We start from the raw sequence: 11,972 nt of genomic DNA, 5'->3' as shown, positions 1-11,972 counted from the left end.
TGTAACGAGTCACGCGGGCTGTGCTGGGAGGTAGGAAGATGACGGCTCGAAAAAGTGCTGATATGCTGTTACTGCACTGAGCATCTCATTGCTTACAGAAAGAAATGTAGTGCTCTGACCATGAGAACGAAGTGTTGGCCTGAGGAACGTGTAGCCACGTTGCAGATCAGGTGTTGGCTGTTCATGGCCGTGGTGTGGGACAAAGTGGCAGCGGTGCTCCTGGGGTGGCTGGAGAAGAAAGCTCCTGGTGCCCAAGTCTTGATGGGGGGGCAAATGCAGGTGAAGTCTACAATTGTTTTCTGCAAAGGCTGATGTTTGGTAACAAATAAAATCTGGTATGGAGGAAGAATGGGGTGTAATTTGTCAGAAACCGAAAACGGATTATATGGTACGATTTTCTACCATTTCAGTCTTGCTCGTATGGCTGCGGCTGCTTGCTCTGGTTAACAGGATACCGGAACAGAAGTGGAGAGAGGGGACTTAGCCAAACCTTTATGCCTTAATTCCAGTATCCGCTGTCTCTCCAACCTCCCTGGCAAGCACTCGGGTAGGTGTGAATAAGGATCTGTCGAAGGAATATGAAAAAGGCCACCAGGAGCCATCACCTTGAACTTGTCCTTTCAAGTGTTATCTATAAATATGGTCCCCCAGAGCAATCCAGCTGGCACCCTCTAGTCAAGCTCATCGCAATCTCAGATAAAACTACTGTCAAGTGGAGCCAGATCTTGAGCTGCTTTATGGAGCTGTGCCCATTTGCACTGCTTGGGAGCGTGAATCCGAGGAGCTCCTTCCCATGGCGCAGCCTCGCAGCCGGTCGGCAGAAGGAAAGAAGAGGGGTGAACCTCCCAGGGATGGGCGAACCGCAGCGCTCTGATGTTCACAACGTGCAAGTGGAGAGGAAAAGGAGAAAATCCAACAAAGGTGATGTGCCCCATAAATCCCATGTGGTGGTGCAGCCCTGATGTTTTGGGAGGCTCTCCCCAGTGCCTACCCATAATGTGAGAGTGATCCAGCTACTGCCTAAATGTTTTAAAAAAGCAGCGTGAGCCCCCACATTAACGGGCAGAGAAAAGATGAGGTGACATGGGCAGCCCAAGGTGCAGGGAAGGAATCCTGGCTCTCCTGAGCTCTGGAGGAGCTTTGCTGCTTGTGTTTTAGCCCAGATTTTCTTCCGCTATGTGGCGTGCGGCGGGGTGTGCCAATGGCTGGGCTGCACTGCGCGATGGCAGGGCTGGGTCTGCATCCTCACAATGCCTTTGCCTGCTAGCGTGACTGATGAGGAATCGATGCTTTTTTTAGCTGATGAACACTAAGATCATCAGATGAACAGAACTATGGAACAGAAAATCTCGCTTGAATTTACTAGCTGTATCTGTATCCTTAAAAGAGCTATGTGCTGTCATCTGTCCTTTGTGAAGATCAAAATATATCTTGACAGCCTGCTTTCCTCCTTTCTCAGTGGCTGAAGGCAACTTTGCTGGCCCTTGATGCTGAAACTGTCACTTCTTGTTAATCCTGTATGTTTCCTACATTTAAACTTTCAAATATATCAGTAGAGTTGGTGTAATCTCCATAAGCATAACGTTATTATACAAGAGTAACCCTTGCGTATCTAGCCCAAAGTTAACTCTCCTGAGGCAGCAATGAACGAGGTGACAAGATGGCCAAGATGCTTTCCGGGTGATCCGGCACAACCCGCGGCACTGCCCAGCCCAGCGGGGTGAGGCTCAAGCCGGTGCCTTGGTTGCCGCAGGGTGACGCGCAGGCAGCGGATGGAGCGATGCCGTGTGCTTTCCTGCCTCTGCAACTTGTATCTCACTCTGTTTTACAGTTGTAGATATATCGTTTCCATTATCTGCCAGAGTGATGCTTAATCCAGGCGGTAAAATCCAGGCTTAGCATTTCAAATAACGAAACCAATAATACATTGCAAGTTAAACAATATTATTTGCTTTCTCTTCTTTTCTCTGAACTTTATTTCCATACAGGATGTGATCAAGAAATGCAAGATGGGAAAAAGAAAGTCAATATTCATTGTGGTAAAATATTAATGCCCCTTCCAAATAAGGGGTGGAATGGAGTGCTTGCTGTTCTTCTGTGTGGCCCCAGGTCTGGGGAAATTTGCTCCCAGGAGTTCACCGCAGCTGTGACTGGGGTCCCTCAGGGTAATGCAGGGTTTGCAGGTGAAGCTGGAGAGCAGAGGGTAGTGCAAGCACAGGCAGGGAGAGAAGAAATGTCTCGATACGAGTTAGCAGGCGTCGCCTTCCTCCCTGGTAGAGGAAAGGGTTGAGGAAGGGCCAGTCTCCATGTCCCAAGTCGTGACCTGCCTGGTTTTATGGGAGATCCTTGTCCAGTATTGGGAAAGCCTCCTCGTATGGGAGGTACGGAGAAGATAGCATGGTGCAGGGTTTCGTTGCCACGTCAACTTTTTCTGCGTGTGTCCATGGGGACGCTGAGGTGTCCCTGCCAGCCTTACCTCTGCCTGGCTCTCTTCAGGTGGGCAGGGTGTTCAGCCCCGCGTTTGGTCTTGGGATCCTCGCCTTGCCCGCAGCGTTCGCTGACGCCGCTGGCTGGCAGGAGTCTCACCTTGGCAGGTAAATAACATGGAAACCCTTTTATCTTTGTCTCCCCATCCTGTGCGGAGCTTACATCAGGCTCTGGTATGAGCTGACTTCCCTGGGCTGTTTGAAGCTCTCGGACAAACCTTGCAGAGCGAAGCGAGTGCCCGTGCGGCGCCTGTCCTGCCAGCATGGGAACGGCACCCGGCGTCGGCTGCTGCCGTGTGGGTCCTGGGAAATCCCGACAGCGTGTGCTTGCGCTGCTGTCGGGTGGGTGTAACAGGTACGTCTCTGCAGCTTCTGCTGGCCGGTGCTGTCCTCCGCAGCCATCTCCCCATGCACACCCTGTGCCGGTGCCTGCTCTGTATTCCTTGGCTGCAGCTTTCCTCTTGTCTGGCTATTGAGAAAAAACTGGGGGAGCTGGACAAGAGGTGTGCCAGTAGTGAAACAAGGAAAATTATTTTTAAGGTATGGGCATGAGTTAGAAATGATTACACAGGGAAAGGGACCAAGCTTGTTGAGGCTGTCATCTTCACCCAGCGGTTCGGCCCTCCCGGTTACGTGAAGGTGGTACCGTTACAGCAGGTTTATTGCCCTTATTGTGCCAGAAAAGCGTGTTGGTACCAGAGAGGCGCAGACTGTCCCCGCGCTCTCTGCTGGCTCCGTACGATGGTGCTGGCAGGAGGGGAGAAGCGTCCCTGCGACCTGCGCTGCTCCCGGACACCTCATTTCCCAAGCCTCCAGAAACGCCTTGGCACTCGCACCATGCACCTTTTATTCAGGCTTCCAGAATACTGGGGTTTTTTTAGATGAAGGCCTTCAACTAGGACTTACATGAAGGTAAAAAGCAGATGTCTCCTGGCACAGCATGGGTTTCCAGGCCCATTCTTTGGATGGTGCTGCCATCTAGGGTGCGAGCAGCCAAGGGCTTCGCTGCAGACACAAGCAGCCACGTTCTTAAAATACTTTCCACCGGGTTTTCCACAGTGTGTACTCCCCGGGCACCACTCGGGAAGGGTGTGCGGGCAGCCAGGCCGGAGCCCACCGTGGGCGCTGGGGCAGAGCAGCACTTGGAGGCTAGACACATACCCAGCATGTTAGTACAATATATTATTCCAAGGAAAAAGCTGCATAAAAAAATTGCAGAAGAGCATTTTATTATAGCATTGTGGCTTGGGCGTTAGTGTTTTCTTGGGGAGACAGTGAAGTGGTTTCTGGCTTTGCTGCAAGCTCTGTGTCCCGCAGGCAGCACCATCGCTGCCTTCGTTGGCTGCAGGTGCCTTGTCCCCACTGAGGCTAGCCCCGATCTCAGATCGGCCTTTTGCACGTGGATGGGCATGTACATTTGTTTTTGCTCGTTTACAAGTGCCTGTGCAGCTTGTCAGGGTTTATGGAAGAGGTCAGAGATCGCTGTCAGTGACTCTTGTTTAAGCCACGAAGTAAGGGCTCTCCGCAGAGCAACCCTTACTCATGCCACGTGCTCTGCCTCTGCAAAACGCTGTTGAGCAGCTCCGGGGATGGGCTTGCACACCTTACCACGTTCTTTGCTTTGCTTTTATGGTAAACAGTCCTTTTCTGTAGATCCAAGCAGTTTTTACACATACTTAGGGAAAGCGCGAGCCAAAGCTAGGCTGTGGGCCGGTTTCTGCCTGGGCTCCAGGGCACGGTTGGCAAACAGATGTTCAATTTAGACCAAAATCAATCCCGAGCTTGAAATCTGCACGAATGGCTTTGACCCCACATCAAGGACTTCAAAGAAAAGGGAAATTTTTTTTTTGTAGTTCCAGCTCAGGTGTAACTGAAATTCCATTTTATAGACTACTTGCCACAGACTTTGTATTTGTAAAGCCCAGCAAACAGGCTTCTTGCTTTTCTGCATTAAACTTAAGCCTTGCTGAGCGTACGGAAGCCACACGAGTTTGCCCTAAGCTTACCTTGGTGTACGAGTTAAAGACCTCAGCAAATCCAGCTGGTATATTACCCTGAGCTCAAATTCCTGGTTAAATGAATTTACATGTAGTCTTAAATACCTCCTAGCAGGCTGTCTCAATCAGTGACAGATGAAGGGGGGCTGCCAGGGCCATTTTGCCATCCATCGGTATAGACGAGCCAGGCACTTAATAGTCCAGATCAATACTTGCTGCGGTTCTTCTCCAGCTGTATTACTGTGACCTTCCTGACTGAAGGAATGGCCTCTGCAAAAGCATGTGTACTTTGGAACAGGAGATACGACAGCCGTAAAGAGGAGAGTATATTTTAACTGTTTATGGCAGTTAAGCTAAGGCAGTGCAGGTTGCTGTGGGTCTGCATCCTATTCTTACAAACCCCTTCCTCCTCGTACCTCCTGGTGGTACCTGCCCCTACTCAGCAATACCCCATGTTTTCTGTCATTCTTCCCTTTCCTCGCATCCTCTAATTTTTGCATTGTTTTAAATAAGCCTGTGTTGAAATGATCTGTATGGTCCATAGTACGTACAATGTTGAGACAAAGTCTGCCAAAGGGTCAGCAGGAATGAGATGTTTTAATCTGGGTGGGAGCTTTACTTGGTTCCAGGTTCCCCATTGATTCAGATGAATTTCAGCAGCTTAGAGCACAGATTCTGACATACTTTTAATGTGCTCTGCCTGTGGAATGAACTATGGATCAGATTTTAAAAGCTATATCACATTTGAAACGGTTTTACATATTTTTGTGGAAAGCCTTATAAAGTTATTAAGCCCTGCAGGTAATTTTCTCCTTTCCCCCATTTCCTACAAATCAATCCTGTGTACAGATGCTACAACCTTTTGCTCTTTTTTTTTGGTATAAGCGTTGGACTGATCAAACCTTAATGTGTGCTCAGTAGTGGAGGCACGACTTAAAACCTGCAAGGCAATACTGGCGTGAATGTGGCCGTTGCTTGTAAGGCTGCATGCGGTGGGTCAGATTTAGAGCTACGTGGTTTCACACCAAGACTTTGGGTCTCACTCTTTACTTCCAAGCAATAAATATTAGTAAATATGGGTATTTACTGATCTGACTTGCTGCACTGATGTTTTCTTTCATGTTTTTAGAATTATATGAAGTTGAAAGAAAATCTTCCCTCTGAAAGAAAGCAGAAGAGTCTGCACGCCGAACAGCCCTTCAGGTGGTAGTTCCCTGAATTTTCTCCTGGGTAGCCCCTGTTTTCCCCTTGCCTTTGGAAGTACGTGGCAGAACTTAGGCGTTGTTCCAGCCCTGAGGGCTTCTTCCATTTTTAAGGCTTCTTCTTGGACATCTTCCCCCTCTCTGAAACACTTTTTTGGAGTCCTGTGGTGCTGGTGGGTAGGTGATTCACTTCCTAGAAAAACGTCTAGCTGGCGCTTTTTAATGTCTGGGTTTTTTAGATTCATCTCAAATGAGTACATTTAAAGCCGTATTGATTTCAGTGTGCTTTGAACTTGACTTTTTTTTCTTATTTGTTAATGTGGATGTAGCTATTGGAGATAACTATTAAGTTTAAGTATTACAGATGGACTGAAATCCATCAGTTAGTGTAATTAAAAGCTTCCTACTTTTAGGTACTTTAGAGATTTCAGAGACTGCGAGGCTGGTAATTCTGGTACAAATGCGTTTTTAGCTATCACAAGTAAGTATTATACATTGTATACTTATTTATACAATTTATAGGGCTATATTATACCTTGAAGTGTTGCTTTTTGGCTGTGAGAAAGAAAACGTGAATGCTTCACTGAGGAGGCTCTCTGAATGGGGACCACGAAGGATGGTGGTGTCCCTGCGGTGGTGATGCCGTACCACAGCAAGTCCCTCTCCTGAGCTAAGCGTGGATGCCATTTCACAGGGGTAATTACTGCCTAAAGTCATCCTAAGCACATGGACCTGGAAAGTGGCTGGAAATCGTGTTCCTTACACAACAGGTGGAAAGAAAACGGTGAGTGTCAGCAGTGATTTCACAGAGAATAGCAGCTTGTGAGGCACAGGCATCAGCTGTACCTAGAAATTTCAGGAGAGACCTTTTGTGCCATAAATGGCTTTAAAGTAATTGATTAAATAATGTTTGTGTCCTTCAGAGAAGGAAGCCTTCAGCAGCCTCCCTTAGCACCCATGCAGAGCTTAAAGGAGGAGAGTTGTGGGGTGGATTTCCAGCAGAGCCTGGCAGCAGTGCTCTGAATTTGCTTTGCACTGGCTGATGGGGAGCTGCAGTGGGGACCTCAACTGCAGGGGACATGCCCACCTTCACTGGCTGTTTTCATGGTCCACATCCCCTCCTGAATGGATGGCTCCATCCTTGCCTGGGTTACACCCTTGCTGGTACCCCGTAGGGGATGCCCACACTTACAGCACATGAACCAGCTCGAGGAAGCTCCCAGTTCAGCTGCTGCTGTTTCAGGCCAGAAGACCCCGAACCTGGTGGTTTTGATATAAAGGAGTTGCGTTCTCTGATCTGATGAAGATGCACTTCAATACAGGTAGGCTTCTGGTGGTACAACTTTCCCTTCATATTTTACTTTTGGATTGATTTTCCCAGAAATATGGAGCATCACTTCCTGCTTGCACATCTGTCTGGCATCCACCGACGGTGAATATGGAAGTCCATTGATGGATTTTCCAAAAAGTGTTGTTGTAGGGCTACTGGGAGTTTGGAATTACAGCCACAAGTCATTGCATGTGACTCATTTTAGATTTCAGCCAACCCAGCTTATGGTATAGAAACACCTTTAGTATCTTATAAACTGAAGTTTATTTTGGCGCAACATCCCCCTTGTTTCCTAAGAGCTCCAAAACTTGTTCTTGGATAAACCTTCCTATTTCCCAACCGGCTTTCAGCAAGTTCCAGGTCTGGTCCTAATTAGTGCTGTGTGAACATACGTTATGTGAAGAACTGACGAAAACCAAAATTTATCACTGGAAAAACCCTGGTATACTGGTGTTTTTCATGTGAGCATCCAAACTGGGACAAATTAGTTTTCTTTCATGGATTTGAGTTGCAGGAAAAAAAAAAATTAGAGATGTCAAAATCTGCGTGTGAGGAGCTGTGGGTAATTCCTGCGTGTTACCAGTTGAGGCCTTTGTATCCTTGCTCTGTGCTACAAGCTTTGCTCTTTGGCTGGACCAGGGCCCCTTGGCATTACCCCTGTGACCACGGCTCCAGTGTGGCCTCGCTTCTCCATGCCCTGTAGCAACGTCTCTGCCGCAGCGTGTGACCCCTGCGAACCCCACACCGGCCCTCTGCTCCCAGGTGGAGCTGCCAGCAAATCGGTTTATAGAAAGATAGTGGCAGGGAACTTGGCAGCTGATAACAGAGCAGCTGTATTTGTTGTTTCTAACTGGCAGAACACAAAGCAGAATTAATTTAAGCTACTATACAGGTTACTACAACTCTTAAAGCAAGGGAGATCGTAGAAATATTGCTGCTGACATACTAGGTAATGTTTTGGTGTGAATTTTTGGCTGACCCTGTTAACTTTACTTGTAACAGCATAGGAGAAATATAAGGAGTAACATGTCATGTAAGGCTGCCCATCAGTAATCACAGCGGCTCTGTGCTTGTGTTGGCCATTGCTGGTTGCTGCTGGTGATGGTGAGAATAACTCTGAAACTGCGAGAGCGGCATGAGAGCCACATTACTGGGTGAACCGTGTCCGCCAGCTCATCCAAGCCCTGGGTTTCAGCTGGTCAAACTGGTACTGCTCCAGTTGGAGCAGTTTAGGTTTCAGAAGGCACAGCATCCCCAGGAGCAGAGCCTGACTTTACCAGGAGGTACTGTCCACCCCTGAGTCCCCATGGGACGATTTCCCTTGGCCCTGGTGGCAGCAGTGTCACCAAAGCCCTGCTCTGCCCAGCAGCATCTCAAGGAGCTCCTCTTCCATGCACAAGTCTGCTTGCAAGCTTCCTAAAGCTGAAAGGTGCTAAACATGTTCATTCACCACTTAACTTCCACTTCTTTTGCTCTCTGTGTTCTCAGCTTATTAGGGTTGCCTTCATTAGCCTGGCTAGGTGTGTTCTCTGTAGAGATGAGACAGTCTGTGTTTCTTCCTTTAGTTGAATAGTCAATAACCGGGCAGCAGTTTTGTATTTCATCCCCCTCCTTCCTTAGCTGTTGGTGGCCCCAGCCACTGGAGAGATTGAGACCGTAGGAGCACCGTGGCACTGAAGTGATGTGACAGAAATGGTAATTACTGAGGCTACAAGTACAGGTCAGGAACTAGAAAATCCTATTTGATAGGAGTGTCTTCGCTGCTCAGTTTGCCTTGTAAAGCTGCTGGTCGGCTCTGGGTGTCAGACACTGCCAGAGCACTTGCTCAGCTGAGTTAGTTTTGGGGAGCTTTGGGTTCTTTTATATCTTCTGAGTTTTGAGCCATTAAGTGTCATGCTTTCAAGCAGGTCTCTCCAAACATGAGTTGGAAACCTTCATTGTAATAGCCCATCGGCTGAAATTTCCCCATTACAGCACGACTCCAGGCAGTGGTGATTCAGAAGAAGAAAGGGAAGTTCCCTCTGTTTATGTATCAATAACAATTATGGTGGGGTGTTTTCCACTTAAGACGGGCAAAATATCAGACTAAAGACATCTGAGGGACCTTGTCCTGTTGGGAATATTCCCATCCTCCAACAGGGAAAAGGTTTTCTGCTCATTCTTTTGATTCCTTCAGTCGCTTTAGGATGGGTGATAATATTAGACCAGAAAGCAACTTCATCAGAGCTCCCCTTCAGAGATCCTTGGGGTAACTGAAAAAAGTTGTTAGAGAACAGCATCACCGCTGTTTTTGATACTGTGGTAAAATGAAGGTGAGTCTGTGCTGTCGTAATTAAGTGATGGTGTGAAAAGTCTGGAAAACAGTCCAGGTGTAATGGGAGCATAAACTTCCCTGACGTCAGACCCGCAAACAACTCCCCTTTGGCTTCGGCTTCCTCCTCTGTGACTTTGCGAATCCATTTGGCAGTGGCTGGAGTTCAGTGACCTTCAGTTTTACTTTCTGTGGCTGTAACTCGAAGATGTGCTTTGGAAGGAAGATCCAAGCCTGCTGTACTTAATGGAATGAGATAGTTTGAGGATTATTTCTTCCTAAATGGCCTGATGAAAGTGATAATTTTTCTGGACTGCAGTGAAGAGGATGCACTGTCCAAGTAAGTTCTGCAGCATTTTCACATTTTCCTTAACCTTATAAATACTATTTTTTATTAGTCGGTAGCAGGATGTCAGGCTGAATATTTCCCACCAGCCTCTGAAGGCATGCAAAGATGCTGCGGAAGGAGCGTGCTGAACAGGAGAGGGCACTGGCACTCCAGCAGCTGCACCCGGCTCAGCACCCCGACCGCTGCCAAGGGCCGCGTTACCGCATCTCAGCGCACACCCTCGTCATCTTACGCTCTTCATAGGAGACAGGAGTCTACGGAAAGAGTGAACGAACTGTGTTTATTGCCTGTGTCTCTCTGGCGATAAGGAAATCAAAGGGTTGGGGCTAAATTGCTGTGCACACGCTTGCACTGGGTAGGAACCTGCCTCTTTCTGTTTAACACAGGCAAGTTCATCTGCTGGTGTCTGGTACAGCTCTTCTGAGTGTTTTTTGAAAAACTCTCATTTAGTGTCTGTCTTTTTTTTTTTTTTTTGCACCTACATTAGGTATTCAATACACAAACTAAGGTGACATTCACATTGTCCAAGGGATGCTCGGGTCGTTGCAGTCTCTCCTGCAGTTGTAAAGGTGTGCAGTCCTTCACCCCGAGAGCCAGGGTGCCTCCCCCCCTCCGCCCCCAACCCTCAGAAACTACGAAACACTGAATTTTCCTCCTGCTTCACAGCATCACCAAACAGTGTGCTGGGAAGCAATTAGCAAGTGTCCCCTAACCAGTGGGTGAGGAATGCTGGGTCAGCTCTGTCCCTCCAGCCACAAGCCCACCACCTCTGATGGTGAAGGGCTCCCTGCCCTGAGCAAAAATGCTGGGCCCAGACCTCTTTTTTTCTTAATTTCCCTCCTTTTTTGTTTCCATCTTTCTGCTTTGCACATGTAAAGGGTCTATAGTGTCAGAAAGAACCAAGTTCTGTTTGTTTTCAACGCTAATAAGTCTTAATTAGACCCAAAGTAAAGCTCTTATGAAGCTGTCGGCATAATTACAGGCTGGGAGAGCCTGCCTGCCGAATCCAAATCCCGCTCCTGGCTTCCTGGTCCTGTCAGAGCGTGGCGGAGGGAAGGGGGATGAGGCACGGGTGGCAGCAGCCCCTTCGCTTCTCTCCCAAGTCTCTTTGCAATTTGTCTCTGTGCTGCGTGAAGGCTTGTGAAAGGCAAAGCAGAAAGGGCCCGACTGCAGCGGAAGGAAATATATTTAGAAATGTGAAAAATAGGAAGGGAAAATGTTTTATTTGCATTATTCACCAGGTTCTATTATTTATTACATTGCTGTGCTAGTGTATAATTTTGTAACTCCCAAAGAAATGATCGTGCTTCTGGAGGGCAGCTTTGTGCTGCTCCAACCTGTCTTTTAAATATGGGCTCTTGATAGCAGACGTTGTTTGGCTATTTCAGTGCTGCTTAGTTTAAATGATGAATTTGCCAGGTTGGGCTTTGACATGGGCCCAGGAGACAGGTGATTCACATTCACACTGCTTGCTGTCTCCCCTGCTCCAGCTTCAGCTGAATTTTTCCTAAAACTGGGGGTTATCTTGCGAGGGGGAGAGCTCAGGCAAGGGGAGCCAGCAAGGTGCAATCGGCTGATGTCCACGCTGGATTTAATGAAGGCGACAGGATAGCAGGAGCTGCCTTCCCACCCTAAGCAGGTCAGTGAGGATTTAATCCTCTTCGGTGACCTTTGCAGCATCGCCTTGTCCTCCGGCTCACCTAAACCAGGAGGAACCTCCTGGGCAGCGAAGGCACACTTGGGTCTTGCTCATTTGGGTCTTGCACAAGCGTGTTTAGGAGGTTGTTGCATTTCCAGTGTTGTTCTTGAAGAGGTACGGAGCCGCTGGTACTTCTGTGGGGTGGTCGGCATCTTCAGTGATCTGCCCTCGTGCACAATTTGGCGTAAGGGAAATGTAACAAGTTAGGAGAGTTTTTTACAGAAACGAAGATGCTCAGGCTGCAAGTACATGGTTGCCTTCTTGGCACAGAAGAACAGAAGATTAGGTGCATGTGGTGTTGGCTCCTTATCACTGCTCAGCAGGTTTGTGGGAGCACCATCTCTTGGAGCAGTCCCCTTTTGCTGCAGCAACTGCTGCCCTATAGTTATCTTGGAGGAATTCTTTTCCACTCATGATGTAGGCAAGATTTTTAGCCTGTCTTCAACAGCTCACAGAGCCTATGCCTTCTAATACCTCCTCATAGGCAAATATTTGCACATATGTAAAAAATTGATTCATTTATGTGCAGGACCTCATTCAGGTCCAGTTGTGCCTGTCCACATGTGTCCTTTAATGAGGGTCTGCCTGAAAACCCAGC

The 11,972-nt window shown here is 48.0% G+C and overlaps 1 long non-coding RNA gene across 1 annotated transcript; it reads left to right on the top strand.

Moving 5' to 3' along the window:
• The first annotated feature begins 5,618 nt into the window (after window positions 1–5,618).
• LOC148052005 (uncharacterized) lies at window positions 5,619–11,750 on the top strand. The gene is made up of 3 exons (XR_015698917.1): window positions 5,619–5,862; window positions 6,208–6,469; window positions 6,609–11,750. It is a non-coding gene; the product is annotated as an uncharacterized LOC148052005 (long non-coding RNA).
• The last annotated feature ends 222 nt before the right edge of the window (window positions 11,751–11,972 follow it).

The sequence above is a fragment of the Nipponia nippon genome, unplaced genomic scaffold, assembly GCF_047370975.1.
Source record: "Nipponia nippon isolate SJK-2023a ecotype South Korea unplaced genomic scaffold, ASM4737097v1 scaffold_5, whole genome shotgun sequence".
NCBI classification, from domain to species: Eukaryota; Metazoa; Chordata; class Aves; order Pelecaniformes; family Threskiornithidae; genus Nipponia; species Nipponia nippon.
The sequence above is the reverse complement of the archived record's forward strand: the minus strand, read 5'-3'. Positions and strand labels throughout refer to the sequence as shown.